The sequence below is a fragment of the Stenella coeruleoalba genome, assembly GCF_951394435.1.
Source record: "Stenella coeruleoalba genome assembly, chromosome: 7".
NCBI lineage: Eukaryota > Metazoa > Chordata > Mammalia > Artiodactyla > Delphinidae > Stenella > Stenella coeruleoalba.
The window spans coordinates 47,073,569-47,090,364 of record NC_137153.1 but is presented as its reverse complement, the minus strand read 5'-3'; the positions used below and the strand labels follow the sequence as shown (position 1 = coordinate 47,090,364).

Here is a 16,796-nt window from a genome sequence, read left to right as displayed (position 1 = left end):
ATAAAGGCTATATATAAGAAAACCACCACAAATATCATACTCAAAGATGACAGACTGAAAGCTTTTCCTCTAAGATCAGGAAAAAGTCAAGGATGCTCAATTTTGCCTTCCTTTCAACACAGTATTGAATTCTCAGCTAGAGCAATTAGACAAAAAAAGAAAAGAAAAAATAAACATACACAATGGAAAGGAAGAAGTAAAATTGTCTCTACTCATGATTTTATGTTGATCTTTTTTATGTAGAAAACCCTAAAGATTCCACAAAAAAACTTTTAGAATAAGTGAATTCAGCTTGAAGTGAATTCAAAGTAGAAGGATACAAAGTCAACATACAAAAAAATCAGTTACATTTGTACATTCTAACAATGAACAATCCAAAAAGGAAATTAAGAAAACAGCTTCTTGGCTTTTTAAGAATTTATGTCAAAAATATATTTGGAGGCAAAAATGAGGAAATAACATCAAAATATGCATTAGAAATTTTGATTTGTCATTTAAAATATAACTTTCATAATAAACTTTTAATTCATTTTTGTCTTTTTCTTAAAATGATAAATACAATAATTTAATTTTAGATATGTTATGGTTTCTCTGCAATTTGAGCCTCCATTTTATGATTGGAAAGTGACTTGCCCAAGTCTTCACAGCTAGGTCTTTATTCATATTCTATGCTACCTGCTTCCCTCCCCATGAAATTCATACATACAACTGCATATAAATATAATTGAGGAATAGTGAAAAGAGAACTCTATTAGGCATAAACCCCTTTTTGCTTTAGCCTTCCTTCTCAGTAGTTCTGTGGTAATGGACAAATCATTGCTCTCACTGGGCTTGATTTTCCTTATCCAGAGATAACATAGAGGGGACTCTATTAGTTTCATCTGGCCTGCACAGGTTGCCACAGTGTTTCTCTAGCTATGCCCCACTATGCTGAAGAGTTCAAAAGATTACTTCAGGGACAATAATTGAGAACTGGGGGCTCAGATGTGGGTAGGTTTGGGGTGGCAATTACTATGCAGGTAGAGCTTGGACTGCCCCTTCTTATTTCCATATACTTCATTGCAGAGGCTAAGCTTATGTTTGGGTTATAAATTGATACTCAATTATAAGATTCATTTGAAGTCAGGGTTCTGCCACTGTTGGTTATTATAATGATCAAAAGGACTAGTGCTTTGAACAGAGGCTTTTAAAAATGTAAGAAGTATTAATATTATAATTTAATCAGCATTAACTTAATAATAATTATTTGATCCCAATATTAAACGTGTCTCTTAATAAAGTGAATCACAAAACTGCCTCCTCCAAGACATATATTAGTACTGAATCAGAGTTACACATAAGCAAAGGAGCATCTTGTCTTTTTTTACACAATATATTTTTCCAGGTGAGGGGAACAGACTCCATAAACTTTTACCCCCCAGTTTCCCATTCTAGACTTCCAGCTATCAAAATTAAAAATAATGACTTTCAAAACTATGTTTTGTTTATATTTTGGGGTGGGGGACAGTCCCTGATTTTTTAGAATTTTATTTATGTCTAAGGTCCACAAGATTGTTTAGTTAACCCCTATTTATTCTGATCTAGCCCTTGAAGCAGATAGAAACTCATAAAACAACTGATGAGCTGAAACATCTTTTATATATATATTTATGTGTGTGTGTGTGCATGAGTGTGTGTTTAAACACACACATTTATAGATAAATATATAGAGATGTTTCAAAATTATTTCCCTTGCCATATTCTTTCTAGCTTTTAAAATCTGCTGCAACTGCCTTAGGCAGTTTGGGTTGCTATTACAATTTACCAGAGTTTGGGTGGTTTAAAAACAAACATTTATTTCTCACAGTTCTGGAAGGTATAAGTCCAAGATCAGGGTGCCAGCTTGGTCAGGTTCTTAGTTAATGACCAATTTCTGGTTTATAGAGGGCTGTCTTCTTGCTGTGTCTTCACATGGTGGAAAGAGTGCTAGCTAGCTCTCTGACCTGACCTCTTCTTATAAAGGCACTAAACCTATAAATGAAGGCTCCACCCTCATGATCTAATTACCACCACCACCCCCAAATCCCACCTCCAAATAGCATCATGTTAGGATTAGGGTTTCAACCTATGAATTTGGCGGGGGGGGGGACACAAATATTCAGTACATTGCAGCAACGAAGGGGCTGGTGTTTGGTAATGTTTTTCCAAACCATGAGCTGGTTTAGAATAAGGAGATTAGAGAAAGTGCACCTTAACAATTGTGGATTTGATATTTGCAGTTCTAACTATTTGCTAAAAACCCTGATGGTCCCTGACATGTAACAATCTATTAGACTGCTGAATTGGAATCATCTTTTGATGGAGGTGGAGGGAGAGGAGGGTGGGGGCATCCCTGATGCATGGTAGTGAACCACTTATTAATGAGTGAACCAAGGTGACTGTACTACAGCCTCATCTCTGCTCAGCCTCACTGTTTTGTGGGGTTTGGCACAGAAATGATGAATGCTTATCTCTGAGAAAGTGATGCATTTACACCAATAATATATCCTTAGAAGATCATTAAAAATATGCATTAAGACTTTGTGAGTAGAGGATTATTGAAAAGTTATTTACTATAGCATGGCTTTGGAAACAACTCCAGAGGCCCAGAATAAGAAGCTATTTAAATAAATATATAGTATGTCTAAACTCTGAAAATTTGTGTTTTAAATATGACATCGTAGGATGCCATTTAATGACATGCAGGTTAGGCATTAATTTTACTGTAAAGTGTCAACAGCACACTACATATAACAGGAGATAGTGATAAACAGAGAACAGAAGAAAATCTAAATATGCACCAAAATCCCTCATAATAGCAAGTTCTTCAAAATGCATTTAGAATATACATCAATTCACATGCTAATTCTTTCTGTTTTTAGCCTCCAGCCTGTTTCCACTTCAACATACTAAAAACTTTACTGAAGACAGCAGCCAGGATGATGCATTTAAAATGAAATTTGGATGTTAACACTTAGCAAAATGGCATCCCATTACATTGATGGTAAATCCCATCAATTTATCATGGACTGCAAGGCCTTGCATGAAACACCATTGCACCTGTCTGCTCTTTCATTTCATGATGCTCTCCCTGGAGCTCACTCAGCTCCTGTCACACTAACATTTGTCCAAGTTTTCCCCAACTCAGAGCCTCTGAATATGCTGTCCATTTCCCTGAAATATTCTCTAGTTTCTCTTTCTTCCAGTTCCAGCTTAAATGACATTTCCTCAGACATACAATCTCAGCGAAAGCAGGCCATGCTATATAGCCTATATCATTTTCTATAACAACACCTTAATCGGTTTTAATTTTATTTGTCTGTCTAGCCTTTGGAGAAAAAGTATTAGACAGTAAGTTCCATGTGAGTCGTAATCATGCCTCTTTTACTCATTATGATACGGTGGCGGGCACATACTAGGTGCTAAAAATAACTGTTAATGAGGAGAGCTTCAAGATGGCGGAAGAGTAAGGCGTCAAGTTCACCTTCCTCTCCCAAAATACATCAGCAATACATCTACATGTGGAACAACTCCTATAGAACACCCACTGAACGCTGGCAGAAGATCTCAGACCTCCCAAAAGGCAAGAAACTCCCCACATACCTGGGTAGGGCAAAAGAAAAAAGAAAAAACAGAGACAAAAGAATAGGGACAGGACCTGCACCAGTGTGAGGGAGCTGTGAAGGAGGAAATGGTTCCACACACTAGAAGCCCCTTCGCGGGCGGAGACTGTGGGTGGCGGAGGGGGAAGCTTCGGGGCCACGGAGGAGAGCACAGCAACAGGGGTGCGGGGGGCAAAGCGGGGAGATTCCCGCACAGAGGATTGGTGCTGACCAGTACTCACCAGCCCGAGGCTTGTCTGCTCATCCGTCGGGGCGGGCGGGGGCTGGGAGCTGAGGCTCGGGCTTCGTTTGGAGCGCCGGGAGAGGACTGGCGGCGTGAACACAGCCTGAAGGGGGCTAGTGCGCCACGGCTAGCCGGGAGGGAGTCCGGGAAAAGTCTGGAGCTGCCAAAGAGGCAAGAGACTTTTTCTTGCCTCTTCGTTTCTTGGTGCGCGAGGAGAGGGGATAAAGAGCTCCGCTTAAAGGAGCTCCAGAAACGGGCGCAAGCCGCGACTATCAGCACGGACCCCAGAGACGGGCATGAGACGCTAAGGCCGCTGCTTCAGCCACCAAGAAGCCTGTGGGTAAGCACAGGTCACTGTCCACACCTCCCCTCCCGGGAGCTTCTGCAGCCCGCCACTGCCAGGGTCCCGGGAACCAGGGACAACTTCCCCAAGAAAACGCACTGCGCGCCTCAGGCTGGTGCAACGTCACGCTGGCCTCTGCTGCCGCAGGCGCACTGCGCACTCCTTACCCCTCCCTCCCCCACGCCTGAGTGATCAGCTGCTCCTTTAACCCTGTCCTGTCTGAGCGAAGAACAGACGCCCTCAGGCGACCTACACAAAGAGGCGGGTCCAAATCCGAAGCTGAACCCCAGGAGCTGTGCGAACAAAGAAGAGAAAGGGAAATCTCTCCCAGCAGCCTCAGGAGCAGCGGATTAAATCTCCACAATCAACTTGATGTACCCTGTATCTGTGGAATACATGAATAGACAACAAATCATCCCATATTGCGGAGGTGGACTTTGGAAGCAATGATATATATATTTTTTCCCCTTTTTCTGTTTTTGTGAGTGTGTATGTGTATACTTCTGTGTGTAATTTTGTCTGTATAGCTTTGCTTTTACTATTTGTCCTAGGGTTCTATTTGCCCGTTTTTTTGTTTTTTTGTTTTTTTTGCGGTACACGGGCCTCTCACTATTGTGGCCTCTCCTGCAGTGGAGCACAGGCTCCGGACGCGCAGGCTCAGCGGCCATGGCTCACAGGCCCAGCGGCTCCATGGCATGCGCGATCTTCCCGGACCGGGGCACGAACCCACGTCCCCTGAATGGACAGGTGGACTCTCAACCACTGCACCACCAGGGAAGCCCTGTCCGTTTTTTCTTGTATTTTTTTTTAATTACTTAAAATTTTTTTCTCTTAATAATTATTTTTTATTTTAATAACTTTATTTTATTTTATTTTACTTTATTTTATTTTATCTTCTTCTTTCTTTTTTTCCTCCCTTTTATTCTGAGCCGTGTGGAAGACAGGCTCTTGGTGCTCCAGCCAGGTGTCAGGGCTGTGCCACTGAGGTGGGAGAGCCAAGTTCAGGACACTGGTCCACAAGAGACCTCCGAGCTCCATGTAATATCAAACAGCGAAAATCTCCCAGAGAACTCCATCTCAACACCAAGACCCAGCTTCACTCAATGACCAGCAAGCTACAGTGCTGGACACCCTATGCCAAACAACTAGGAAGACAGGAACACAACCCCATCCATTAACAGAGAGGCTGCCTAAAATCATAATAAGGCCACAGACACCGCAAAACACACCACCAGACATGGACCTGCCCAACAGAAAACAAGATCCAGCCTCATACACCAGAACACAGGCACTAGTCCACTCCACCAGGAAGCCTACCCAACCCACGGAACCAATCTTAGCCACTGGGGACAGACACCAAAAACAAGGGGAACTATGAACCTGCAGGATGTGAAAAGGAGACCCCAAACACAGTAAGTTAAGCAAAATGAGAAGACAGAGAAACACACAGCAGATGAAGGAGCAAGGCAAAAACCCACCAGACCTAACAAATGAGGAGGAAATAGGCAGTCTACCTGAAAAAGAATTCAGAATAATGATAGTAAAGATGATCCAAAATCTTGAAAACAGAATGGAGAAAATACAAGAAACGTTTAACAAGGACCTAGAAGACATAAAGAGCAAACAAACAGTGATGAACAACACAATAAATGAAATTAAAAATTCACTAGAAGGGATCAATAGCAGAATAACTGAGGCAGAAGAACGCATAAGTGACCTGGAAGATAAAATAGTGGAAATAACTACTGCAGAGCAGAATAAAGAAAAAGAATGAAAACAATTGAGGACAGTCTCAGAGACCTCTGGGACAACATTAAATGCACCAACATTTGAATTATAGGGGTCCCAGAAGAAGAAGAGAAAAAGAAAGGGACTGAGAAAATATTTGAAGAGATTATAGTTGAAAACTTCCCTAATATGGGAAAGGAAATAGTTAATCAAGTCCAGGAAGCACAGAGAGTCCCATACAGGATAAATTCAAGGAGAAACACACCAAGACACATATTAATCAAACTATCAAAAATTAAATACAAAGAACAAATATTAAAAGCAGCAATGGAAAAACAACAAATAACACCTAAGGAAATCCTAATAAGGTTAACAGCTGATCTTTCAGCAGAAACTCTGCAAGCCAGAAGGGAGTGGCAGGACATATTTAAAGTGATAAAGGGAGCAAACTTACAACCAAGATTACTCTACCCAGCAAGGATCTCATTGAGATTTGACTGAAAAATTAAAACCTTTACAGACAAGCAAAAGCTAAGAGAATTCAGCACTACCAAACCAGCTTTACAAGAAATGCTAAAGGAACTTCTCTAGGCAGGAAACACAAGAGAAGGAAAAGACCTACAATAATAAACCAAAAACAATCAAGAAAATGATAATAGGAACATACAGATCGATAATTACCCTAAATATAAATGGATTAAATGCTCCAACCAAAAGACACAGATTGGTTGAATGGATACAAAAACAAGACCCATATATATGCTGTCTACAAGAGACCCACTTCAGACCTAGGGACACATACAGACTGAAACTGGGAGGATGGAAAAAGATATTCCCTGAAAATGGAAATCAAAAGAAAGCTGGAGTAGCAATTCTCATATCAGACAAAATAGTCTTTAAAACAAAGACTACTACAAGAGACAAAGAAGGACACTACATAATGATCAAGGGATCAATCCAAGAAGAAGATTTAACAATTGTAAATATTTATGCACCCAATGTAGGAGCACCTCAATACATAAGGCAAATACAAACAGCCATAAAAGGGGAAATCAACAGTAACACAATCATAGTAGGGGACTTTAACACCCCACTTTCACCAATGGACAGATCCTCCAAAATGAAAATAAATAAGGAAACACAAGCTTTAAATGATATATTAAACAAGATGGACTTAATTGATATTTATAGGACATTCCATCCAAAAACAACAGAATACACATTCTTCTCAAGTGCTCATGGAACATTCTCCAGGATAGATCATATCTTGGGTCACAAATCAAGCCTTGGTAAATTTAAGAAAATTGAAATTGTATCAAGTATCTTTTCCAACCACAACACTGTGAGACTAGGTATCAATTACAGGAAAAAAATCTGTAAGAAATACAAACACATGGAGGCTAAACAACACACTACTTAATAACCAAGAGATCACTGAAGAAATCAAAGAGGAAATCAAAAAATACCTAGAAACAAATGATAATGAAAACACGACGACCCAAAACCTATGGGATGCAGGAAAAGCAGTTTTAAGAGGGAAGTTTATAGCAATACAATCTACCTTAAGAAACAAGAAACATCTCAAACAACCTAAACTTACACCTAAAGCAATTAGAGAAGAACAAAAAAACCCAAAGTTAGCAGAAGGAAACAAATCATAAAGATCAGATCAGAAATAAATGAAGAAGAAATGAAGGGAACGATAGCAAAGATCAATAAAACTAAAAGCTGGTTCTTTGAGAAGATAAACAAAATTGAAAAACCGTTAGCCAGACTCATCAAGAAAAAAAGGGAGAAGACTCAAATCAATAGAATTAGAAATGAAAAAGGAGAAATAACAACTGACACTGCAGAAATACAAAGGATCATGAGAGATTACTACAAGCAACTATATGCCAGTAAAAGGGACAACCTGGAAGAAATGGACAAATTCTTAGAAATGCACAACCTTCTGAGACTGAACCAGGAAGAAATAGAAAATATGAACAGACCAATCACAAGTGCTGAAATGGAAACTGTGATTAAAAATCTTCCAACAAACAAAAGCCCAGGACCAGATGGCTTCATAGGAGAATGCTATCAAACATTTAGAGAAGAACTAACACATATCCTTCTCAAACTCTTCCAAAATATAGCAGAGGAAGGAACACTCCCAAACTCATTCTACGAGGTCACCATCACTCTGATACCAAAACCAGACAAAGATGTCACAAAGAAAGAAAACTACAGGCCAATATCACTGATGAGCATAGATGCAAAAATTCTCAACAAAATGCTAGCAACCAGAATTCAACAGCACATTAAAAGGATCATACACTATGTTCAAGTGGGTTATATCCCAGGAATGCAAGGATTCTTCAATATACGCAAATCAATCAACGTGATACACCATATTAAGGAACTGAAGGAGAAAAACCATATGATCATCTCAATAGATGCAGAGAAAGCTTTTGACAAAATTCAACACCCATTTATGATATAAATTCTCCAGAAAGTAGGCATAGAGAGAACTTTCCTCAGCCTAATAAAGGCCATATATGACAAACAAACAGCCAACATCACCCTCAATGGTAAAAAACTGAAACCACTTCCATTAAGACGAGGAACAAGACAAGGTTGCCCACTCTCACCACTATTATTCAACATAGTTTTGGAACTTTTAGCCACAGAAATCAGAGAACAAAAAGAAATAGAAGGAATCCCAATTGGAAAAGAAGAAGTAAAGCTGTCACTCTTTGCAGATGACATGATACTCTACATAGAGAATCCTAAAGAGGCTACCAGAAAACTACTAGAGCTAATCAATGAATTTGGTAAAGTGGCAGGATACAAAATTAATGCACAGAAATCTCTTGCATTCCTATACACTAATGATGAAAAGTCTGAAAGTGAAATTAAGAAAACACTCCCATTTACCACTGCAACAAAAAGAATAAAATATCTAGGAATAAACCTACCTAAGGAGACAGAAGACCTGTATGCAGAAAATTATAAGACACTGCTGAAAGAAATTAAGGATGATACAAATAGATGGAGAGATATACCATGTTCTTGGACTGGGAGAATCAACATTGTGAAAATGACTCTACTACCCAAAGCAATCTACAGAGTCAATGCAATTCCTATGAAACTACCACTGGAATTTTTCACAGAACTAGAACAAAAAATTTCACAATTTGTATGGAAACACAAAAGACCCCGAATAGCCAAAGCAATCTTGAGAAAGAAAAATGGAGCTGGAGGAATCAGGCTCCCTGACTTCAGACTATACTACAAAGCTATAGTAATCAAGACAGTATGGTACTGGCATAGAAACAGAAATATAGATCACTGGAACAGGATAGAAAGCCCAGAGATAAACCCACACACATATGGTCACTTTATCTTTGATAAAGGAGGCAAGAATATACAGTGGAGAAAAGACAGCCTCTTCAATAAGTGGTGCTGGGAAAACTGAACAGCTACATGTAAAAGAATGAAATTAGAACACTCCCTAATACCATACACAAAAATAAACTCAAAATGGATTAAAGACCTAAGTGTAAGTCCAGACACCATCAAACTCGTAGAGGAAAACATAGGCAGAACACTCTATGACATAAATCACAGCAAGATCCTTTTTGACCCATCTCCTACAGAAATGGAAATAAAAACAAACAAATGGGACCTAATGAAACTTAAAAGCTTTTGCACAGCAAAGGAAACCATAAACAAGATGAAAAGAAAACCCTCAGCATGGGAGAAAATATTTTCAAATGAAACAAGTGACAAAGGATTAACTCCAGAACTTACAAGCAGCTCATGCAGCTCAATATTAAAAAAACAAACAACCCAATCCAAAAAGGGGCAGAAGACCTAAATAGACATTTCTGCAAAAAAGATATACAGATTGCCAACAGACACATGAAAGAATGCTCAACATCATTAATCATTTGAGAAATGCAAATCAAAACTACAATGAGCTATCATCTCACACCAGTCAGAATGGTCATCAGCAAAAACCTACAAACAATAAATGCTGGAGAGAGTGTGGAGAAAAGGATACCCTCTTGCACTGTTGGTGGGAGTGTAAATTGATACAGCCACTATAGAGAACAGTAGGGATGTTCCTTTAAAAACTAAAAATAGAACTACCATTCGCCCCAGCAATCCCACTACTGGGCATATACCCTGAGAAAACCATAATTCAAAAAGAGTCATGTACCAAAATGTTCATTGTAGCTCTATTTACAATAGCCAGGACATGGAAGCAACCGAAGTGTCCATCAACAGATGAATGGATAAAGAAGATGTGGCACATATATACAATGGAATATTACTCAGCCATAAAAAGGAACGAAACTGAGTTATTTTTAGTGAGGTGGATGGACCTAGAGTTTGTGATACAGAGTGAAGTAAGTAAGAATGAGAAAAACAAATACCGCATACTAACACATATATATGAAATCTGGAAAAAAAAAAAACCAACAAATGGTTCTGAAGAACTTAGGGGCAGGACAGGAATAAAGACCCATATGTAGAGAATGGACTTGAGGACACGGGGAGGCAGAAGGGTAAGTTGGGACGAAGTGAGAGAGTGGCACAGACATATACACGCTACCAAATGTAAAATAGATAGCTAGTGGGAAACAGCCACATGGCACAGGGAGATCAGCTTGGTGCTTTGTGACCTTCTAGAGGGGTGGGATAGGGAGGGTGGGAGGGAGGGAGATGCAAGAGGGACGAGATATGGGGACATATGTGTATGTATAACTGATTCACTTTGTTATAAAGCAGAAACTAACACACCATTGTAAAGCAATTATAGTCCAATAAAGGTGTTTAAAAAAAAAAAAACAGAACGGATTGCATTGGAAAAAAAAAAAAAGGAGTAAACTAATTGTGCCTATTTCACAAAGGAGAATAAACATTGCCCCTGGAGTGGGGCTATAAAAAAACAAAAACAACTGTTACATGAATTCATGAAGAAAAATCTTATCATTTTTGGTATAGTCACATGAACTATGGTTGTGACTTCTATTACAATCAGAAAGATCAACAATAGTTTAAGACACTGTTGAGGTTTTAATTTTTGTAGAATACAGTACACCCTATTAAATCAAAGGCTTAAACAAAATTAGCTCCTTTTATCTGTATAGCTTTTACTTTATCCAAAAAAGTGATTTTAAATATTGAGGATTTTTCATGTTGTTCAATGAGTTTATCAAAATCATAGGCAAAATGCTTATCACAATGCTCTCAGGAACTACAGCAAATATATTAAAAAATCTGGCTTCTGTGTTTGCAAAAGTAAAGCCATAAAATTATATTCTTTTTCGTAATATTAAACATTTCCTGTTAAATAAATATACTTCATCATTATCCACTTTAATTAAAGATTCTAGATTAATAAGCTTGGACAGGAGTTTTCATTATAATCAACAGCATTCCTGAAAAAGAACAGAGTTGCTATGGTTTCTTTCCTTTGTGGTTGTTCTTGAATTTAAAGCATTCACACACACACACACACACACACACACACACACACACACACACACACACCCTGTTTCTCAGAACATTTTGAACATCCACCATTTACTAAAGTGTGTTATCACCTCACTATCACTTAAAACAGATTTTTAAATTAAATCTGCTTCAAGAGATATTACCTTTTGTGAAGTATTAATTATTTTTAAAGAGAGATAGGGAAACTCAAGATTACAAAGTGTTCCAGATGAATTATAATGAGCGGATGCTTCCTATCCCAGCATATGCAGCTCCATATCCCATATGAGAGACCCTCAACATGTGTATCAAGAAAAAAAAATTGACATGTTATCTCTTTACTGTAAGTATCTTAGAAAAGGTCAGAAGCTGTCTGAAAAGCAATGAACAGTGGAGTGGTTTTGCTCAGAGACCTGTATAGTCTATGAAGTTGCTTTTATTAGAGTATATTTAAGCTGTGAATGTTAAGATAAAGGCAGGTAGTATACCATAAAGTTCTTTGTATTTTAAATTTAACGCACACATTTTCCTACTGTCCCTCCAGAGATTGGGATTATATGCACGTACTCAATCAGTTGTACTGATAAAAGAAATACATGGACATACACATATGTATTTATATACCCCAATAGCCCTTTATGATCACACAATTCATTACAAGTATCAAGTGTATAAGTGGGTAGGTTGCAACTGTAACTCTGACCTAGCAGGGAAAGTAATCATTGCTGAAAGAAATTTTCTTTTGCTATATAGTAAAAGGTTCAGATAAACAGAGTGTTTCAATTATGTACTGATGTAAGATTTATAGAAAAGAGGCAGTTGGGAAAATGATCAGTCTGTGAAAGACTCTGACAAGGCCAAATTGTCCTTGATTTTCTAGGGCATGGAATGGTTAGGGAAGGAAATTTCAGGTCAGTGGGGTAGGTTAAACTAAGCTCTATTAGGAATGGCTGTAGCTCAGTGGAGTTTGACCCCACTCCTTTAAAAGACAAACCACGAACGTCACATAGTCCTAGGCTTTGGTCTATAGAGACAAATAAGTCTCCAACTCTGGTCTGCAGGAGTTTCCAGTCTCACAGGAAGAGATGTAAATATAAAAAGATAATTATAGTTCAGGGTACCACATAATGAGGTAGTGAATTGGAATCTGGAATTAGTCTGGAAAGATGAATTTCAGGTATAAACTTAGAAATAAGAAGTAAGTTATCAGCAATGGAGGGAGAAAAGAGTTAAAATGTTCCCATAGGGTTGCTATGCATAAAGTCATTTATGCAAGGTTTTTAAAGGGGCAAACAGTATTAGTTGAGGTGATAGCAAAGAGGTATCCATGCAATTACACACTTGGTGAAGAAACACTTCCACTTTCTCAGTATTCATCCCAAGCAAGAAAGAAAGTTAGAGAGGGAGGACTGCCAAGGACTGGGATGCAATCCCTTTTCAGTGATTCCAAGAATGATAGAGGAAAAAATAAAATTTCTGATATGATACTCTCATATCTTTCCTCTTCTTTGGATTTTGCCATTAGTAAAGAAATTTATAATTTTTAAAATAGCTAACTCTCATTGTCATGGAGCTCACAGAGATGTCACAGCATCCTCACTGACATCTTCAAGACTTGGTGGTGGTTTACAAATGCCAGTGAGCCAACACTCGACTCAGCTATTTTGGAGTTTGGTACCATAGAAGATAATAAATAAAATATAGCTGGTATCCTAAGGCTTTGACTGTATAATACAGATTTCAGATGTAAAACTCCCAGACTGATCTAAGAAGTAGCTAAATCACCAATATGCAGAGATTTCTGGCATTAATATTTTTCATGTATTGTCCTTCCCCTCTCCACCCTCTTTTTTCCTTCCCAAGTAGAAGAGGGGGTAAATTGATAAAAAGAGATCCAAATAAATGGAAGAGAGTAAATAATGAGATTAACTTGAAGATTAGCCACAAGAGAAACTGAAAAAGAAACGAATACTTCGTTTAAGTTCTACATGGAAGAAAGCACGAGTAATGATTTGATAGTGGACCAGTTCATTTGTGGACAAGACGAAAAGAAATGAAATGGAAGGCTCTAGAGAACCATAGTCCTCATCACCATCCTTTTAATGACTATTTATTATGTATAGTAAATGGCTCAATGCCTTCAAATGGAAATGTACAATAGGGAATTTGATATAAAGAGAAGAGTAAGGTACTTGAAAAAAGAATGAATATACTTGAAAAGATAGAGATGGTTTTGCCAAGGTCCACCTGCATGGCTCGGAGTAACTTCCAGTTGAGCTTATGGAGACATCACCAAGTGACACAGTACATACCCAGAAAGTGGACACATTTACATACAGTTGACACAAAGTAAATGAAGATTTCAAAGGAAAGATCCATCCCAATGGTGTTATAGCCATTAAAATCCTCAGGTTCCATTCTCAGAAATTATTAAGTGGACCTTGGGTAGGACAGGCATCAGCTCAGGTGATTCTGATGTAATGGTCCACAGATCACACTTAAACACTGCTCTCTTCCCTCACTTAGCTTTTCTAAGTATACCAGTTTAGTGGCAAACATTTGTAAGGAGAAAGTCATCTCTACTATTACAGACTTGTGTCTATTGCACTTGCAGCTTGCTAAATCTTCTCTCTTTAACATAAAATGATAAAGTGCTGAAACAGTAATTACATGTATATTACATATAAAATGATAAAGTGCTGAAGCATTAATTACATATTTTAAAAGCATTCTCCATTATTTTCTTCTTGGATTATGTTTTTATAATATTCCTGTATATTATAATCCTAAATTTTATTAAATATAAGAGCTAGGGTTAGGTATTGCCAAAGAAAGAGAAGAGATAAAAGGGAACAAAAGGATTTGAGTTCAAGTTCCTCTGCTTATTTCTTGATTGAATGACTTTTAGCAACTTGTTATCTACCCATAATCAAGGAAATCAATGACATCTTTCTATATCCCTTACAAATCTTAAATTCAATAATTATATTCAATGGCAACTGAAGACATATTAGTGATCTAGTTATTTATATTTAATATTGTAGAACATGTTTTATTTTAAATGTGGTGCTATATTTAAATGTCACAATGAATAAAATAAAAGCAGGTCACTTTAATGCATTTTATTTGTGTTTTCTATCAGTGATAATTAATTATATCTGTAATGTGGTATTGGCCTGAAAAATGATCTCATAATGTAGAAATGTATATATTACAAGATTATTAAGGGATGATATTCTGTAAGGTAAGAAAAAATTCTCTTAATTATGTAACCAATGGTTTATAGTTCCCTGAAAAAATTGCTAAGCTATTTCATTCTTCATGGTGAACTCTAACTGACCTCCAAAAACCCTACTCAAATGTCAACTTCAAGACTTTCTTAAAAATACTGCTATATTTAATATAGATAACCAAAAAGGACCTACTATAAAAAATCAAAAAAAAAAAAAAACAAATCCACATCCTCACCCTCAGATGGTTTATCATTCTTGTGATGCTGTGAACTGCATCACAAGATGCTGTGATATGAATGCTAGAAAAAGACTAAAAACACTAAGCATGTCTCAAATGTTCTATAATGGTTGAAGATGATACAGTTGGTGGTAGTATACCTCAACAAATTAAAATTTAAGACTTCTCAGGGCAAATGTCAAATGTCTTTTCTTCTGTTCCAATTTTCCTGATCACTATGGAGTAAAGGTAATTATGGATATAGAAAAGTGCAGAATTTTGAGAAAATTTGGAGACGATTAGCATCCTATAAAATCTTTGTAAAAGCTTACCTTTCTGAGTACAGCTTGAAATAAAGTATATTCTGCAATATTAATAAAATATCCTAAGATTCTGAATGTCAGAACAGATTCCATATTTTCCAAATTGTCCTGAGACAATGGAAAAGAAATAAAATATTAAGTTAATCATTGACAATCTAAAAAATTTTTTAAAGGAAAAAAATTTCATGAAACTGAACTATCAGTGAATACTTTTTTTGTTGTTTTTCAGCTATGTTTAAATAATTCCATATGCATTTTGACAATTAAATCAATTAATGATGCTCTCTGTCACTAAATTAATTGACACACTGTTTAGAATAAAATTTCTAGGATGACTAGTGGCATGGTTTAAAATTCCCGGAGATAATTATGAGAGGAGATAAATCTTGTTTTAATAATGCATACTCGTAAAAAAGTCACATGTGAAGAAAGCTGAATTAGGCAATATTTCATTTTTTTCTATTGTTTTTTACAAACATAGGGTATCTGTTTTAGAGGACTAATCTCACGACTAAAATTTAAGTGCTTAATAGTTGTTCTTCTTGGGTTGGGCAAATAAGGTGTAGAATAGTTACTTATTTGTTCCTTTTCAGGATATAATTCAAAGAAATAGCATAATGTACTCTTTTTCTCCTCGTGTCTTCCAAGTTTTAATTTCAAAAGCAGGTTTATCAACTGCCCTATTTCCCAGGTTAGGTTTCAATGGAAATATAGAAAACCTTGGTCAAAGGGGGACTCTCTTTTCTAGATCTCTGGCAGTAGTGTTAAGGTTGGTACCATGGACTCATGCCACTAATTTTCATCGATTGCTTTCCTCTTTTCCACATTGTCTACCATGCTAACTTCTAAGGAAATTAAGCCACTTTGTACTATCACCTCCATGTAAGCCGTGGTTAGATGGCAAAAAGAACGACAATATTTTATACAGCTCCTCTCATCAAGAAGAGGCATGTCTTGCCTCACCAATGAAACTGGGCTGCCTTTGTAACTTACTTTATCTAAAAGAAGGTGAAGGAACTGAAGTTGTATGAATCCTGACCTTAGACCTCAACAGCCCTTTCTTGGATTGCTGCCACCTGGTGAATAAGCCCAGGTTAGACTGCTGGAAAAGAGACCAAGTGTAAGAGAACCAAGGTCCCCCAGCCATCAGCCAGCCAACTGTCATACATGAGAATGATAATCATCTGAGACTAGTAAGCCCCCATTTAACATACAAACTGACTGTACACATATGATCAATCCCACTAAGATCAGCAGAGCCCAGCCAAGATCGACAGAACTATTCAGAAGAATTGTGAACTACAATAATGGTAGCTGATTTGAAGCCACAACATTGTGGAGTACTATTTTATGGAACAATAAACAACTGACCCTGAACTCCACGTCATTTTAGCACATCTGTGTGCTACCAAACTAATTACTATATTTTTGTACGATAATTTCAACTAGTATCCCAGTTATTACAACCAGGCTAGATTTCTCCTTTACATGCTTTGTAAAATCAGGCACTAAATATACCTATACCCATGTTAATGTGTTCCACATGTAAAGACTGGGGTTACACAAGAGGCAGCATAATACAGTAGCTAAGTGTTCAGGTCCTA

The 16,796-nt window shown here is 37.4% G+C and overlaps 1 protein-coding gene across 7 annotated transcripts in view; it reads right to left on the bottom strand.

Moving 5' to 3' along the window:
• LINGO2 (leucine rich repeat and Ig domain containing 2) overlaps nucleotides 1-16,796 on the bottom strand; it is a 1,187,073-nt gene that overhangs the window by 443,396 nt on the left and 726,881 nt on the right. For 2 of the 7 annotated variants that reach the window (XM_079927037.1, XM_079927040.1), the window contains exon 1: nucleotides 3,863-4,239. The exons of the other annotated variants lie outside the window; for them this stretch is intronic. The gene's annotated coding sequence lies outside the window, so the exon portion shown is untranslated. Of the gene's footprint in view, nucleotides 1-3,862; nucleotides 4,240-16,796 lie in introns of those variants that run through there. 7 annotated transcript variants of the gene reach the window in all.